The sequence below is a fragment of the Gracilinanus agilis genome, chromosome 2 (assembly GCF_016433145.1).
Source record: "Gracilinanus agilis isolate LMUSP501 chromosome 2, AgileGrace, whole genome shotgun sequence".
In the NCBI taxonomy this organism is placed as follows: Eukaryota; Metazoa; Chordata; class Mammalia; order Didelphimorphia; family Didelphidae; genus Gracilinanus; species Gracilinanus agilis.
The window spans coordinates 489,424,480-489,431,595 of NC_058131.1; positions in this window are offsets into that span (position 1 = coordinate 489,424,480).

The window sequence follows — 7,116 nt, forward strand, 5'->3', positions numbered from 1 at the left end:
AAAAAAAAAAAGGAAATTCCTTAAGAGAAGTTCAGGAAGATTCAGTCTTTACACTCACCACATGGAATTCCAAAGGAAAGATTTAAGAACAATCTCACCAAGATCCAGAACTCCATCAAGTTCTGGTCACAAACCAGAAGAGCTCATTCAGGTCCCATTCACGAACCAGAAGAGAGGCTGAGCTCACTGAGGTCTCTTTTTAAAGGGGCCTCTTTTCCCTCACTTCCTGTGCTTTCCTCTTAGTTTACGTGTCCATTCCCAACAGACACTTTTCTGATGACTGCCCAGGGGCAGTCAGTAAATCTCATTTGTCACTCACTCTAGCACACATGGGTTACAGACCTCCCAACTTGTGAGTTAAGTGGAGATGTTTTCACCTTTGGTGATTAAATCTAAAAATGGGCAGGGTAGATTTAATTTCATTATCACAATGGTAGGTGTTTTAGCCCAAACTCTCATTATAACTCTCTTAACTGCTGACTTAATGTGGTAGCAGCTTACTTAGTCTTCATTGCCTTTGTCATATCATCAGTGTTTTTGTCATTTTCCACAAACAAGCTCTTTGAGAACAGGAACTGTTTGGTTTTTGTCTTTGATTCCCTGGCATAGTTCCATACATGTAATAGGCATTTAATAAATAATTATTGATTGGTTATATAAAAATGGGATACCTACATGGCTACCTTTTACCCGCTTTGGTGAGATATTCCTAATAAATCCATCTGTTTATAGAATAATCACTTAGGGGAAGCAAAAGAATATTCATTCAAAATGACTTCTACTCCAGCAGCCGCACATAAACATAATTCATAGGATTGTGGAATTATAGATTTGGAGTGAAAAAGGACCTGGGAAGTGATCTATAAGCTCTCATTGTATGTGAGGAAAATGAGGCAGAGAGTTGAGACACTATCTCGAAAAATGCTGCCTAACATAGCCAACCCTTGTGTAGCATTATAAAGTTTTCAAAGCACTTAACCTACTTTCCCATTTGAGTCTCCCAGCAACTCTGTGAGGCAGGTAATATAGGAATCAGTGTCTTTGTTTTATAGAAAAGGAACAAAGGCTCAGAGAGTTTATTTGTATGAGGCTATATATCTAATCAATATCAGAATCAAGATTTGAATTTAAGACTTTTTGCTAACATGTAAATATGTTACCTGAAATAACATATTAATGTTAGGATTGATCAGATTCTCTAGAGAAGAGTATATTTTGGGTAGATAGGGCATGGACAGTTAGATTTGATAGGGAGGGAGTGCTAGGGTTATAGCTAGAGGCTATAGGTTTCAATAAATGGGTTTATTCCCTTTTTAAAAAAAAGTCTGAAATATGGAACATATGATAGATGTGGTGAAATGGCCTTGTCTAATAATTGAGGAAAGGATAACTGTCAACTTAGATCAACCAGTGATAAAGAGATGGAGGCAGGACCATCTGAGAACACATGTCTTCTGAACAAAAGAACAAGTTAGCTTGGAGGAAGTAGTCCCAGAGTAAAGAGGCTCAGTCTACTGTGGTAGGGTATAGAGCAGGGGTTGGCAACGTATGGCTCTCGAGCCATATCTGGCTCCACCTCCCAATTGGCCAATCTGGGCAGAGCCCCAGGATGTGCCTCAGGGGGCCCTTCAGCCCCCTCTCCATATTCCAGGACCTTCCGCCTCCATACTCCTCCTTCTGCAGGTGTTTATGGCTCTCACAGCCAAAAAGGTTGCCAACCATTGGTATAGTTATTGGGTGGCCTTTAGCCTGCCTGCCAATGTGGTCAATAAAGTTGTCACTAAATTTGGGGTGCTCTCTTAATCCTTGCTAATGAGGAGGGATAAAAGGTGATTGAGGTGATAGGAGAGGAATGAAAGGGATGGCTGAGTTTTAGGGAAGGAATGGTCAAGGCGGTATATTGGATGGCAAGGGAATAAGTGAGGCAGCTGAAACAGGCTAGACACTCAGGCTAGAGACAGAGGATACTGGGGGGAAATAGGCTGAACCCTTCCAGGCAGGAAGGTATCTGTACAGACACAAGGAGTAGGGCCAGTCAGAAATTGTTTAAATCTGCCTTGAGGGCTTTCTTGTCAGTTTCTCAAGTCTTCAAAGGAGGATTCAAAAGCTCCTCCCTGTCAGTGAAACTGATGAGTTCAGGAGCTAAGGAGGAAGTGTCAGGCAACAACTTCCTCCCAAGATGGATGCCTCTAGTTCCCTCAGAAAATAAAAGAGAATAATTCCTTCCCTCTTCAACTCTTGCCTAATTATTCAACACAATGATTCACCAGAGGTTTGATTAGGTAATAAGGGTGTCTATTAATATTCAGGGTTGGTCAGAAGGAGAGAAGGATTTGGGGTTTCTGATAGCCACTAGGGAGAAACTCAAGATGGGATAGGGTCACAGGAATGGGTTAGACTGAGAGAGAGAGACTGCTCTCCCAGCCAGGAAAGATTTGGCTGCTTTTAAAGTAGAGTGTATACTAAATCAATAAATAAGGGATGGTTTGATTCAAGGATATCCTACTTGCCTATAGGGAAACCAAGCCTACAAAGTCTATTCACTAAAAACCCAAAAGCCACCCTTCTTCCCAGAGCCCACAGGAAAAACAGGAAAGGTAACAGGGGTGTAAGATGGAGAAGGTCAGGGAGAGGTCCAGAGAAATTAGCTAGGTTAAAATTATCCAAAGCCAGGTCAAAAGCAAAGCCGAAACCCAAAAGCCTAGTTTCAGTTGGACCTTCCACTCTCTTCAAGTCTCAGGTTCCAAATGAACTTCTGTCAGCATTCTAAGGCTTCTAACTGCTAGAAGTTTTCAGTTAGCTTTTGCAAGGGCAAAAGCCTTTATTGCATCTTTGCATTACACCTAGAGTGAAGATGTGATAAAACCCTGTAAAACCAGAGTAGCCAAAATATCCAATTTGTAGAATTTGGTATAGGAGATCAGCAACATCTGAGAGATGGAAGTAATGTAAAGACAAGAAACTTCTGCAAGAGAATTTGAGTCTCCAGGAAAGAAAGGATGAGAGAAAACAACTGTGGGGTTTGTTGAGAAGTTTTAGAGTGGAACCAACATGGGCTTTCCAAAGTTTTGATCAATAGGTTTAAGGTTAAGAGCCTAAGAACTGGTGGCAGCAGAAGGGAAATTCCTGGCTAATGTTAGACTCTTATAGATAATCTTTGAAGCCTAGGGAAGAAGATTTGAAAAACTTGAGACTTGGCCTCAAAACCAATCTCATTTCTAACATTTCTGTGTATGTATGTATGTGTATATATATACATTAGACACAGGGAAAGTACAAACAGGGCTAGGGAAGTTCAAATTTTTAGAGAGCTAGTGCAGGGAGAGCATAAGAATAAAATATATAAGTATAATTGGATAGATAACTGAGAATACTAACATACTAACATAGATTCTCTATATAAAAACTAACATTGCATTTAAAAGACTGGTAGTTTAAAACATAATTTGAGAACAGCTAAGAATAATAAAATAGTTATATTGCATTACTTGATAGACATACATTCAAATAGAAACAAGTTAAAATTTTGTTAGAAACATAGGTTAAATAATAACTTAGAACAGTTTAAGGATAGGAAAATTGTTACATTGTAAACTTAGACATTGTGTTCATTGGAAAACTTTCTTGTTACAAAATTGTTTTACACCCTGGAAATATTGTTATACAAATTGCAAACCTCATTCCCCTACCAACCTCTCCAAAACCCATCTTAGAATAAGAATAGATAGAGAATTAGTATAGTAATAAGACAAGATAAGGATTTATTATTTTGGAGGGAGGGGGAACATAAGATAACAGTGATGCATGAATTAAGTGGGACTTTGTCCCACCACACAAAACCAGGATACTGTAAGGATGGAATTTTGTGCAGAGGAGATGGAACCAAAGGAGGAGAAGGCAGTTGCTGGCAGTTACTGGCAGTTGAAACCAGCAGAGGATTCTGGGAATTTCTCCCAGGAGGAGGGAGAAGAGGGGTCTTCAGGCTGAGGTCTGGGAGGAGTGAAGAGGGGAACAACCCAGCTCTGATCTTGTCTGGAGGGCTTCCTGAGGATCTTTCTCTTGGAAATTGAAACTCTTATTTCCTGATCACAGCCATTTCAACACAAATCATCCTTCAAGACTACAACCATTAAGTCAACTAAGATTTGGTACTTCATTGGGAGCAATCTCTTAGTCTCTCTCACTCATTACCCATACTTGCTGAGGGACTCTTTTCAGTGAAAGCTTACAATTATAGGAGAGGATAGAAATAGAAAATAGAAATAGAAATAGAAGGTGGGGAGAAGCTTAGGAGTTGGAACCACTACACTTCCTGCCTAAGTGATGAACCCCATAGGAGGAATAGTGAAGAGGGCACACCCCAAATCCCTCTGTCCTTCAATCCTTTCCTCAATCCCTGATTTGTGAATAATAAAAGCAATTTAACAGTCAGATAACATTCCTGTGTACCTGGGAGACAACAAGGGAGAGGGGAAACATAGTTTGGTCTGGTAGCCTTCATCTTTGAGCCAGACCACCCAGTGTGAAATTAACCTACCTGGAGTTGGGGAGGCTTGAGTAAACCCTGTCCTTATTCAGGATCTGACTGGGGTACCACCTACCTCCTCTTGTAGGGAAGTCTTGCCCCCAAATCTTGTGGGGTGGCATGACAATCTAGGTCACCCAGTTTTGGGATGACACACCCTAAAAGTCTCCCAGTGTATATTTGGGGTATAGCTTGTGTAGTGATATTGAAGAGTCAAAGGGTATGCACCCTTTGTTATCTTTTGGGATAGAGTTCTTACTTGCTTTCCAGAATGACTGGATCAATTCACAGTTCCAACAAACCTTGCCAATCTGATAGGTGTGAAGTGAAAACTTGGAATTGCTTAATTTTTATTCCATTAATAGTGATTTAGAACACGTATTTCTACGAGTATTACAAATTTGGGTTGCTTCTTCTGAAAATTGTCTATCTATATTATAATGGTTAAATTGGGATTTTGACTAAGGGAGTTATAAAAAGTGGTTGCCAATTATTAACCCTTAAGTCAGGAAAACTATTAGCAGCTTCTAACAATTTTGTTTAATTGGAATATTAGTAAAGAGAGGGAAATGTGGAAGGGAAAGAGGTAAGGAGATTGCCTAGCCTACCCTAAATGCTGATCCTATGAAATGAAGCTTGCTCTCTCCCCAGCAGAGTTTCAATCTCTATGTGGGAATCCTAGTCACTCACCAGGAAGCCAGGAAGGATCCAGTCAAGGTCCCAATGCAGAAAAACCCTCGTAAGTTAAGCTCACTGAAGCAGCAGTAGAAGAAGAAAGTCCCTGGCTCCAAGAAGCTTCAAAGCCAAAAGTCAAAGTCCCAAAGCCAAAAACTCCAGTTGAAAGGCCAAAAAGCTCCAAGTTGAAGTCAAAGTTCCAAAGCCTCAAGGAGCCATCCTCCCAAGAAGTTCAAAGGAGAAGACCCAAGGAGCAGAGACTACAAAGGAGAAACCCCTTGGATAGGAAGTTCAGGACTTTTTATAGTCCTTTTTCTGTGTCACTTCCTGTCCCTTCTCCACTTTATGGGAACCAATTGTAGTCTTTCAATTTGCCTTGCACTGGGGTGGGGGGGGGGGAGTGGCCTCTGGAGTAACTTGAGAACTCTCATACTGAGTGACTGGTAAGGTACTAAGGGCACTTCAGTTTTTTATTGATTAAATTAAAAGTTGCTAATTGTTAGACAAAGAGAGTTTGATTCACTCTTCACAATATCCTTCGATCATTTATCAATTGGGAAAAGCTCTTATTCCTATAAATAGGAATCAAGTCCCTATTTATCAGAAAAGTTTACTGAACAGATTTTTCCCCATTTACTTGCTTCTCTTCCAACTGTATTAATATTGATTCTATTCATAAACTCTTCCTCTATCCAGAATTCTAACAAGTAATTTCCTTGCTTCTTGAATTTGTTCATGATGTCAACATTTATATATTCATCATATTCCCATTTGGAACTTATTTTGGTATTTGATTTGAGATGCTGGTCCTTTCCTAGTTTCTGCAAGACTGCTTTCTAGCTTTCTCAACAGTTTTCTCAAATAATGAGTTTTTGTCCCAAATAGCTGAGATTTTGGGGTTTATCAAACACTAGATTACTCTACATGTTTGCTTTTGTATTTTGTGCACTTACTATGTTCCAGTGATTATCCTCTCTATTTCTTGACAGGTATATCTAATTGTTTTGATGGTTACAGTTTTATAATACAGTTTGTGATCTAGTACTGGTAGATTACTATTCTTCCAATTTTCCAAAATTAATTACCTCGAGATTTTTTATCTTTTGTTCCTCCAGATATATTTTATCATTTCCCCCCTTGCTTTATAAAGCAATCCTCTAGTAGTTTATTTAGTATGACATTTAACAAATAAATTAATTTAGGCAGTATTGTTATAATGGAATGTAATTTTTATCAATTGTGATCCTTAACTTTTTCTTTAATATTTCTATTTTTCTGAAAAAAATTTTTTATTTGTTTATGCCCTAATACATTGTAGGTTTTTGTGAAGGTGCCACCCACATTAAAAGAATAAGTATACTAATGGTACACTCCTTTCTGTTCACATTCCATAATCTGTAAAGGTCTATCATATTTAGTGGCAGTACTATAGTTTTAGGATCCTGGGAGGAAAAAGAATAGAAAGACATAGGTAGTTGAATCTCTTTTTTTTTTCTTAGTACAATCAGACTATTCCCCTGTATAGATAATTCCTTTGTAAAAATTAAAATTGGTTTGACTAAATATAAGAGTTAAAAAATATAAGATTGTGGTCACCATTTATAAAATGAACTCTTAAGTCAGGAGTCTATTAACCACTCTTAACAATTTAGTTTATTAGAGATATAGTAAAAGAGAGAAATGAGAGGGCAGCTGGGTGACTCAGTGGACTGAGAGCCAAGCCTAGAGATGGGAGGTCCTAGATTCAAATCTGACCTCAGACACTTCCCAGTTGTATGACCCTGGGCAAGTCACTTAACCCCCATTGCCTAGCCCTTACCACTCTTCTGCTTTGGAACCAATACACAGTATTGACTCCAAGGTAAGGGTGAGAGAGAGAGAGAGAGAGAGAGAGAGAGAGAGAGAGAGAGAGAGAG